The 11,388-nt window shown below is 33.5% G+C and overlaps 1 protein-coding gene across 1 annotated transcript in view; it reads left to right on the top strand.

The window, feature by feature from the left end:
- The window catches only part of LOC122531184 (calcium/calmodulin-dependent protein kinase type II alpha chain-like), a 51,843-nt gene that overhangs the window by 11,051 nt on the left and 29,404 nt on the right, over positions 1-11,388 (top strand). The gene's annotated exons all lie outside the window — the stretch shown is intronic.

Genomic DNA, 11,388 nt, shown 5'->3' with positions numbered 1-11,388 from the left:
GTCGTCATTTTTATAACATTTTTATTACATAAAAATTCCTCGATAAAGATAATTTTACTAAAAAGTCGGTGACGCGACGTGACTCGATTTCCAAAAATTCTTAATAATTGTAATATTTGTAATATCGCGAATTAATTTCATTTGTAATTTAAATTTCAAGGACTAATTTAAATTTCAGTCGAAATCTATAGCGTTTGTAAAATCAGAGTATAAGCAAGTTAAGCCAATCGTGTTAAGTCGATAACGTTACGTTGTGAGATATTTATCGTTTATTTGCTACTTTATCGCTGATTATTTGTCACTTGTCGTTTCTTCGAGTGAATAATGATTTTCAAGACATTCCTCTCGGACAGCAGACGCGTTGATGATGAAAAATTCATCGAGTGATTTGTACTTGCGTTGCGCAACGATCAAAAATTTGGACTTGTTTTTCTTTCTAGTTGCGTCCATGTTACACTTCTTTGTACAATTTCAGCGTCCCTCTGACAAATGACCGATCGAAGAATTTTTCGAATACAGATGTTTCGAGTCCAAGCTTTTGATTGTCTTTGAGGATCGATCAATTCTCAAGGCAAAATTCCAACGATGATCGTTAGACTGCGGATCGTTTATGCATTGAAAACTAGAAAAAAATTCGAAGCAAGACTATTCGACCGAAGAATACCAGAAATATTTGTCAAGTGCAAAAAGAAAGTATCAATGTCAAATTGCTTTCACGATCATTCGCACGAACAATCCACACTCTGCTACTCGCGATCGAACAGAGGTTCGGGTACATCCAAAGAATCTCCGAAAGATTCTCTGAAATCGCGCGACCACCATCATCTGCGATCTCTTTCTTCCATTCTTCTCACAATATTCTGGCGATCTTCGACTGAACTTCGAAGCTTTATTCTCAATTGATCTTCCTTCGTGCGCATTTTTCCGTTTCTTCTCTATTCGGATGTGCTTTACGTTTCTTTCTTCTTCTTCTTCTTCTTCTTTCATTTTTTCTCTCTCTTTTCGCTCGAACACCGAAGATGGAGATCTCGCGAAGCTTATTAAAAATCTGGACTGGCGACCACCACTATTACTTCTCGTTTCCTTGTTCCACGATGGCTCGCGCTATTATATTTATACCACCAGTGTGCAATTAGCGTGGCGTCGCGAAAGATGGGCGTTGGAAGATAACGTTGGAAGCTCGAAACGTGTTCGACGTGATTCGATCGGGATCATTGGATTTTCCGGGTCATTTCACGGATCAACCCCATAAGAATCCAGCGAATTTTGCGAAAATTTTACTCTGTCGATCAGCGTTATTATTCGACGAGCCGAATACTGTGTTCTCCGCGAAAGAACTTTCGTTTCCAAATGCATAATTTTTCTTTTGTTTTTTCAAATCGCAGACGTGGAACTCGCGACGATTCGAGGATTAAAAATAAAAATTGTACAACGTAGTATTGTGAAAGTTCTTAAGTTATTGTGGGTTCTTAAGGGGTTAATATTTACAGTCAGTCGCAGAAGTTCGAAAAATTTTAATAATTTTATTTTTCCGTACTGAACTGCACTTGGTAGAAATTTATAAATAAATATTATATATTTATAATAAATAAATATAATAAACTAAATAGTATGTATATTAAAAATACAGTAACATTATATATTAAAAAATATAATAAATAAATATTTATAGATAAATAGTGTTTACAAAATGTTTGAATTTTCTTTTTTTTTTTTTTTTATTAAACATTTGTGATGCAAATCTTTCGCGACTGACTGTAAAAGTCGCGATTACGTAGAACGTAGGATTCGAACGAATTCGAGAACGATCGACCAGAGAAAATTAGAAATCGGAGAGGTAAAAATTTCGTTAAGGTGATGAATAATTTCATTAGACGCTTTTTGTTTCTTTCTTTCGTTCGTCCAGCGTTCGTTTCACCTACGTTTATCTTTCTTCTTTTTTTTCTTTAGTCAGAACACCACTCAGTTTTTTTTTTTCTTCTTCTTTAGGATCAAGGGAAAGTGTGTTATCGATAATTTGTTTTGTAGAGGCTTCTCTTCGTGGCTGATCGAACTGGAACTATGCTCCGTTTCACTCTTAAACGCAAGGTGTTCTTGAAATTTACTGAAAATATTTAAAAAAAAAATCTTTTCCTCGTTTATGATTTTGTTCTGCAAAAAAAATTCGTACTCGAGAAGTTGTCGAGAATAATTGAATTTGGCCATTGGAGATTGACGAGAAAAATAAGTGAAAGGTGTGAAATAGAATTTCAATTCGCTTTCAAAGAAATGGAATTTTGAAGATGCAAGAAACTTCAACTTGGCACGTGTGCACTTGATAAATCTTCTAATCAAAACTTTTAAGTAGGGATAAGTAGTTAGGAATAAAACTTTTAAGTTTTATTAACGTTTAATTAATAAAGCTTACTTTTAAGTTTTATTAACATTTAATTAATAAGTATAATTTCAGGAACACCTTTTTTTCCCCCGAAAAGAAATTTTTCTCTCTCTTAAAATAGAAACAGTATTCACGAGGAAAAAGATTTCTAAAGTTAGAAAAATTTCTTGTAAACTCATAATGCAAAATACAGGAAAATTTCAAATTTTTTTGAAATTTCGAGAGATGCAGCAATTGCAGTTCGAGTCCACACAAATTGTCACAGTCTTTTTCTCTCTCTCTTTCCCTCTCTCTCTCTCTCTCTCTCTCTCTCTCTCTCTCTCTCTTTCTCTCTCTCTCTTTTTCTCTCTAGAAAGCTATATATTCACTTTCACCAAATCACCACGACGTTCTTCACTTAGCGAGTGCGAATCAGTAGCGATTAGCCATCTAGAAAGTTAGATTAGTTTTGTGCCACGTTAGCGAAGCATCGTCCACTTTAGAGAGCGGCAAGCACACGAGAGATCGTCGCCATCGTAGTGAACGCAACGATCTCGCCCAACACAACGATCTCGTCACGGTGGTTTAACACGAACGTAAGTCTCAACCGGGAAACCGAAAAAGAAATCTGATCAGTGAAAACAATCGTATCTACTTGTCATGGTAACGTTGATCGACTTCATTTTCTTCGTTTTCTTTCTCATTTAATTTTTCTTCTCATTTCCCTCGGAAAGGAAACGAACAGGATGTTTTATCTGATATTGATTATTGAATTCGATTTTCATTGTTGTTGTTATTGTTGTTGTTGTTATTGTTACTATTATTATTATTTGCAAGGAGACTCGAATTTTTTCTTTTTTTGGTGGATACACGTGTAAATTATTTGCAAAGGTCAACTTTGATTTTTTCTTTTTCAATGGAATTGCACATTTTTAACCTTACCACTTGTGCTACTCCAAAGTTGAAACATATTTCGAGTTTAAACAAAATATGAAAATCACCGGTACGCACGATTTTCTGATTAAATTTTCCGACAAACAGCTAACAAACATCGCAAGGATCTTTATTTATTAATTCTTACATGTATTATATATATATATATAATTCTTATATAATTTTATTAAATTAAGAATACATATTCTTTATTTATTAATTCTTAATTTAATATTCTTTTTTTTTATTAATTCTTACATGTATAATATATATAAAATTCTTATATAATACAAATTAATTATGATATCTTCATGTGTATTTTACGTATAAAATTTTTAACCCCTAACAGAGGGTACGTCGAAAACATACGATTGAATTTTGGAAAGTCAAAGTTGCCACTTCACAGAGATTAACAACATCCACCGAGAATATCCACCTTTTGAAATCGTTTATCCATTCGTCTGGAACTAATTTCTCCCCGGCAAATAATAATAAATAACAATAACGTAAAGCGATCGTTCACACTAACATCAGGTAAGACACCACTGTCTACGCATTGACATTTTTATTTTCCATTTATACGCACAAATTCACTTGATTGTGTATCTCGCTGTGTACGCACCAACCATCTGTTATCTACAACGAATATTTCCCATTCGTTCACTCTCGTTCTCATCCTCTCTCTTTTCGTTTCTATCTAATTCTCACTTCTGTCTGTGCATCGAGATCGCCGGTCTGGTCACACTCTGATGAAATTGAATTTGAATAATTGCCCTCTGTTTCACACACAGCCCAACCTCAGGATTCTTCACGTATACATATACACGCGTGACTCTCTCGAATTGCGATAATCACTTGTCGAGTCAGAGATCAATCAAGAAACAATGTACATACACACGATTTTGATCGATTCACCACGGTGTTATGGATTTATGAACACCCCTGTCACCGACCACTCACTTGCCTGCCTTGTCTTCTCTTTGCCAACCCTATTCGCTTCACGTTTTCTCCTGGCAAATGTTTTCTTCGCATGGCTTGCGTACGCTTTTTACGACACCGACAGGCGAGAAATCGTTCCTGCCGTTGGATTCCTCTCGTTTTACTCGAACGGGCATTCTTGACTCTGTTGTGAAACCCTCTGTCGTCGAAGAGGAGTTCACTTTTGTTGAAAATGAATGTTTCTGTTGTATTTCGTTTTCCTCTTTCTCGGAACTGATCAGAATGTATGTCCTCGGCTCGAAATCGTACTTTGTCGGTCGGTCGATCAATTGAAATGTGTTTTATTGTTCTTATTGGGATCGGAATACATTGGTTTGCCAGAGAGATTTTTGTTCGAAAGAAACGAATAGTTGTAAGTAATCGCGAGTAAGATTAAACTGCATTAAATTGACAACTTAACTTGTGTTAAGTTTTAAAATTTACGTTAATAGAGTATTACGTTTAATAAAGTATTACAAATAATATTTAGAATATTTTACATATTATACGTAATAATATGTAATAATTATTACGTATAATATTTAATAATTATTACGAATAATATTTAGAACGTTTTAAATATTATACGTAATAATTATTACGTATAATATTCAGGATATTTTAAATATAGAGATAACTACGTTATTAAATTTAGAATACATATATATATGTATATAGAAACTATTATAACAGAGTAATTTATAATAGATTAATTCAATTTTCAATGGTTCACCCTGACAATATTGAATATTTCTAACGTTTCTTTCTTTAGCTACCTAAATTTACCAAAGAGACGTTCCTTCTTTTTCTCTCTCTCTCTCTCTCTCTCTTTTATTAAAAATCTCTTGAACATTTTCGTCTCTTGATCGATCGTACCAAACTAAAAAAGTGAAAAATTTTATTTTCCTTACAAGCCCTTCCACCTCGCTTTCAACACAACAACTCAAAATTATAATTACTCAAGAAACGCGGTACTACTTACAACAGATGAAAATATGCACATAACATATTCAACGTGACATCAATAATAATGTTTCTATAATAAGAGTACTAAAAATATTGTTCCTGTTCCGCGAGACGACGTCAACGTGTAATATATATCCAGCACTCGTTGGAAACATGAATAAAACAATGCAAGGAACCGATCGCAAGGAACAACTTCACGGCCCCCGCTTTTAAGCTACGCGTTCCCTCACGCCTCCAGCATGAAACCGATCCGCCTGTCTTATTCCCCTTGTGTGCATGCCTGTGCATCGACACCCACGCTTTCTCGGACACCGAGTCGAGTGTAGTCGAATTCAGAATACCGAAGAGTATCAGAGTACAAAGTGTACAGAGTGTACTCGAAATTCCTGTATTAAAGAAAAAGGAACACGCGGTAGAGAAGTATCCCCTTAGCTCCAAAATACCCGTATCTTTAATACTTGTCTTGTACAGATACTGTCGAATTCGATTGAAAAACGAAGGGTCCGCGAGAGGAAAAGGGGAACGGCAAGTTTAAACACAGAAACGTACCTTTACGACGTGTATTTTATATATATATATATATATTTGTGTGTGTGTGTGTGTTACAAATTTACATTTTCTCAGAAAATTTGCAGTCGCAATAGAGATAAAAAATTCCCCAGAATTGACATTCTTCCCTTTTCTTCCTCCGTGGAGCCTAGAAAAAAAAGAAGCGAAGAGTTCACGGTGAGAAGAGAGAGTGTCGTTTTCTAAGAGTTTTAACGTTTCTAAGGAAACGAAAATTTATCTTAACTTTACATCTCAAAGTAAAACACTAAATTTCGATTCGATGGTGAAAATTGCCTCAAAATTGACATTCTTTCCCCCGTGGAGCCTTCAGACGAAGAAATGAAGAAACGATGATTCCGCGGAGGAAAGCGAGAGTGTCAACATTTCTCAAGAAAAGAAAATTTATTTTCTATTATGTATATATACACACACACACACACGTAGTAAAAAATAAATTTATATATATTATATATATATAAATATATATATACACATAGTAAAAAATAAATTTATATATAATATATAATATTATATAATATTTATATATAAAAAAATATATATATATACATATAGTAAAAAATAAATTTATATATGACATATAATATTATAGTATAGTATAATATTATATAATATTTATATATAAAAAAAATATATATACAAATAATAAAAAATAAATTTATATATAATATATAATATTATGGTATATTATAATATTATATAATATTTATATAAAAATATATATATATATACACATAGTAAAAATAAATTTATATATAATATATAATATTATAGTATATTATAATATTATATATAATATTTATATAAAAATATGTATATATATATACACATAGTAAAAAATAAATATGTATATAATATATAATATTATAGTATATTATAATATTATATATAATATTTATATAAAAAATGTATATATATACACATAGTAAAAAATAATAAATGCCACGACTTTGTGTATCAAAACCCCGATTTTAAAATTTTAACTCGTCAGCGACGAAAATTCGAAGAAATTGACGTTCTCTCTCTCTCTTTTTCTCTCTCTCTCCCGGGAATCCTTCAAGAAATCTTCGAAACGAGAGACGCGCGTCGCTCAGCCCGAGAAACGAAATGGAAAATGACGAGCGAAATGGAAACCGAATTCCCCACGGTCCCCTTTGTTTCCCTCGAAGAAACCCTCTGGAGCTCGACAACGATATCTCGGCGAAATAAAATGGTTTCCAAGCCGAGAGTTTCGAGCTCGTTTACGTTCGAGAACGAGCGACAACTTGTCTGTTTCTCTGTCTCTCTCTCTGTCTGTATGTCTGTCTGTCTATGTATCCTCTGCATCCTCTTGTATTATTATCATCTTCATTTTTCTATCTGGTTTTGCTAGATAAATCGTAAGGATTGCTATGCTCGTTGCTCTGGTTCGAGCAACAGGAACCTCTCCCGGGGATTTGTTATATATATATTAATCCATCAGGCTCTCTTGATTGTTTTTTTACTATTTTTTTTTTTACTGTTTTCTTGTTTCCCCCTTTTCGATTTGTTTCATATATATATATATATATATATATATATGTTTGTGAACGTGTGCTGTTTTGATTGAATCCCTCGAGAAGAACGATGGATTTTCACGTATCTTCGTCACCGAACTGCACCCTCTGACACAGCACCTTGTTTCGATTATTTTACCATCCGACGTACATAATTGCCCGATTTTCTCCCGGTGTTTCCCTGTATTTATATTTATCTATATTTATCCACGGTGAAATGACGGGCCTGCAAGGTTAGTTTATGGTGGAAAGCTTGCAACGATTGGGAGTACGAAATTCAAAATTTTCGTGAATGTGTTTTAGTATTTTATTATTTTATTTACTTTAATTTAGATTCTATTTTTTTTATTTTAGATATTATTAGTTTATTTAGATGTTTCATACACGCAGGAATTAAAACGAATATTTTCATTCATTTCTTTTCTGTACTTACGTTCACATAATGTTTGAATATGTTATTTTGTATACTGGTGAAAATATTCTACGAATGGAAAAATACGTAAAAAATATTCTCCCATTCCCGTTTAATTCCCTGTATATTCGCGAATACACGATGAAGGAATTAATTTTAAAAATGTTACAATACTGTTCTATTTATTTCCGACGTAGGAATATTTTATAGATGCAGAGACCAATCGTTAGAGATATTGCGTATTTCAAAATATCGAATATCTCCGTTTGTTTCTTTTTCTGTTTCGCAACTACAAACGCAAGAATTAAACTACTTTAAATTTACACATATACGTGCAAAAAATTCATTTAAGAAAAATTAAAACCGCACAAACGGATCAAAGATCTACAAAAAATGTTTTAAATTCTCAAAATTTTCTAACCTTTAAAATATTCTAATACTCGCTGATATTTAAGAAGAAACTGTCTTTTTTTCGGCCAATCGTTCGACGCCGGAAACCAAAGATTAACTCTCGAGGCCCACTTCACCGCCCTTGAACGTTTCAATCTCTACGACACGAATGACTATCATCCACCGATTATTTCTCTCTCTCTCTCTCTTTTCTCTTTCTTTTCAACCGTGTGACCGCACATCCCTCTTTTTTCTCCCCCTTTTTATCAACGTCCCTGGTATCTGTAGAGATACCAACTCGATAACGACACTTTCAGATCTCGATCTATACGATGCAAAAAAAAAAAAGAAAAAAAAAATCGAGAGACCAAGTTACAGTATAAATAAATATGCTCGGTGCTGCTGTTACAGTTCTACACTTACGTTTCACTTTCTCTGTTTACCTTTCTCTCTCTCTCTCTCTTTCTCTTTCTCTCTGTCTCTGTCATTGTCATTTTAGAAATGAAAACGAGATGAATTTAGAAATTTAGAAAGCTACATAGAGAGTCATCGTTTTGTACGCAGCTAGCATTTCAATTATCTTTTGCGAAATAGCTAGAACTCTGGTGGCACTTACAGGGATGAAATTGATAAATTAGTATCGTTGGACGAGTTGCTTTTCGTTTCAATTGCACCGCGAGCGTTTCGTATCGGCTTGATCGTTTATCGAACGTGCGTCGAGGCAAAATTGTTCAGTGAAAATTAATTTGGAGCTTTTGAAGAGTGAATCGCTGAATTTTTAAAGTCTTTTTTAAACTCTTAAATTCTCAAAGTTCTTCAGACTCTTTAATCCTTAAATGCAGAGCAAGTTATGAATTCCTGGATTATATCGAGTTACTGAATTCCTCAGTTTTTTACTTAAATTTAGCATTTGCGAGATAATTTATAAAATTTCTTGTCACTGAGATTTCTGACAAATCGTCAGTCTTTGCAAGTGAATTACAAGTTTCTAAATTTATTATGCTCCTTCTTCCTTTCAAGCACAATTACAGATTCCTCAGTTTTCTACGAATTTCTACAAATTTCTCGGAGTAAGTCACAAACTTGTGTAAACTCCTCGCCTTCGAATACCTATCGTTTTTAACCACTTGCGCTGGCAGCTGATTGCGGACCGTAACGAGTGACCGAATCGTATAGCAGCAATTCGTCGCTTTCTTTCTGAACTCGTCGGTATGATATGATCACTGGATAGAGATTATTGAGAAGTAACAAATTCATTATTTGTTTTGTCTATTTTGTTTTACTTCAATATACTTTTTTAAATAAACTGAGGAAATGATTACAATTTTGGAGCAAAAAAATCTCGTGGCGCAACAGGTTCAAACGAACCTGCAAACCTTCGAATTCACTAAATTTCCTAAACTCCAGTCCTAGTGTAATAACATCCTCCAATGATTCAAGTAACACTCTGCAAATAATTCTCTGTCAAACAGAGACTCCGACTAAGTCCTGATAATAAAAGAAAAGGAAATTGCGTTCGATGCTCGGCAAGTCGGACTTCTTAGACGATCCAGTTTTAGACCACAGAGTTCAGTTATTTTGCAGCTGATATGAGATAGAACCTATCGAAGCATCCGCGTGAAATCCGCGACGCTTGCCTCCAGAAACGATCCAGAAAGCAAGCAACGACGATTCGCCGACCGTTCGGTCGAAACAACAGAGGAGAGCTTAGGCGAACCGTGCGAAATCGGGCACAAAGTGTCGGCGTTGCAGAAAGTTTTCCGCCTGTAATGAATCACCTTCGCGCCCTCCGCGTCGACATCGTGCTCCCCCCGAGCGGAATAATTCCCTCGGCACGAACAAAAGAAGCCCTCCCCCGATAAGGTAGATAAAGTTTCTACTTTCTCTGCCCCCTCGCCGTCAGAGAATCGTTCGCGGCGCAGCGGAACGACAGCGACAGAAGTTGTTTTCATTGCGCGAAACTAATTATCGCGCCGCGGGTTAAGATTTATAAAAGGGGGCGAAACGCCGACGCGTTCTCGTTCTCACGGAGGAGGGGAGTTGTTCGCCAATTCTGGTGGTGTAATTAAAAAGGAAATTCCTGCAAGCTGTTCTGCTTCTCTCTCTGTCTCTCTGTCTCTCTCTCTCTCTCTCTCTCTTTCTCTTTGAGGGAAACTTTGGTAATTAATGTAAATAAGTTTGAGAAAAGTTGGCGGTTAATATTGATGCAACGTCTCGGGGTGAAATGAAAATATTCGACGCGGGGTTGGGGGATTATTAATCTCGGGCTGCGGTTGGCGAATTTTTATTTGCCGCAGTCCGTGTTTTTGCTTTAATAAATCGAGGGCTCGATTATATAGCTATGTAATATAGTGAGAGTGACTTTTAATGGCTGCGGCAAGTGTTCGAAAAATTTGAGCGTTTTATTCGTGATATTGTTATTATAGTGAAATATACAGTAAATTCAATCATATCATATGTACGTGATATATAATGTTATAATAATATTAATAATATTATAATATTATAATATTATAATATGTTATAATGTAATAATATTATAATATTATATATATAATATAATATTATTCATATTATTATTGTATATATAATATTATTCGTATTTTATTATAATATAATATTACATATATCACATTATATTATAATATTATATTAATAGTAATAATAAATAAATAATAATATTATATTATTACATATATCACATTATATTATAATATAATATTATAATAAAATACGAATAATATTATATTATATATATAATAATAATAATATGAATAATATCATATTAATAGTAATAATAAATAAATAATATTATATTATAACATATATCACATTGTATTATAATATAATATTATTGCATATTATAATATAATATGATATTATAATAAAATGCGAAAAACATTGTAATATTACAACATTGACGTTAAAATATCAAAAATTTTGCCAATCTAACCTAAAATTATTACGAACACCTGTAAAATTAAAAACCGCCCTTGAGTTATTAACTAAAAAACCAGAGTTCGGAGAAATTTCTGTCCCTAAGCTTTCTTCAACAGAACAATCTCTCTCAGATTTTTCCCTACAGAAGGATTGCTTTCTGGTCGACTGAAAGACAAGCGTCACGAAAAATACAACAAAACCAGATAAGAATCTATCGCGCGTTGGCTCTGGTCTCTAGTCTGTGTATTAAAGCAAAGCCAAAAAAAGAAAAAAAAGGGAAAAGAAATGTATAAATTTTTACATTAAAAAAA

This window comes from Frieseomelitta varia, unplaced genomic scaffold (assembly GCF_011392965.1).
Source record: "Frieseomelitta varia isolate USP_RPSP 00005682 unplaced genomic scaffold, Fvar_1.2 scaffold_38, whole genome shotgun sequence".
In the NCBI taxonomy this organism is placed as follows: Eukaryota; Metazoa; Arthropoda; class Insecta; order Hymenoptera; family Apidae; genus Frieseomelitta; species Frieseomelitta varia.
The sequence above is the reverse complement of the archived record's forward strand: the minus strand, read 5'-3'. Positions and strand labels throughout refer to the sequence as shown.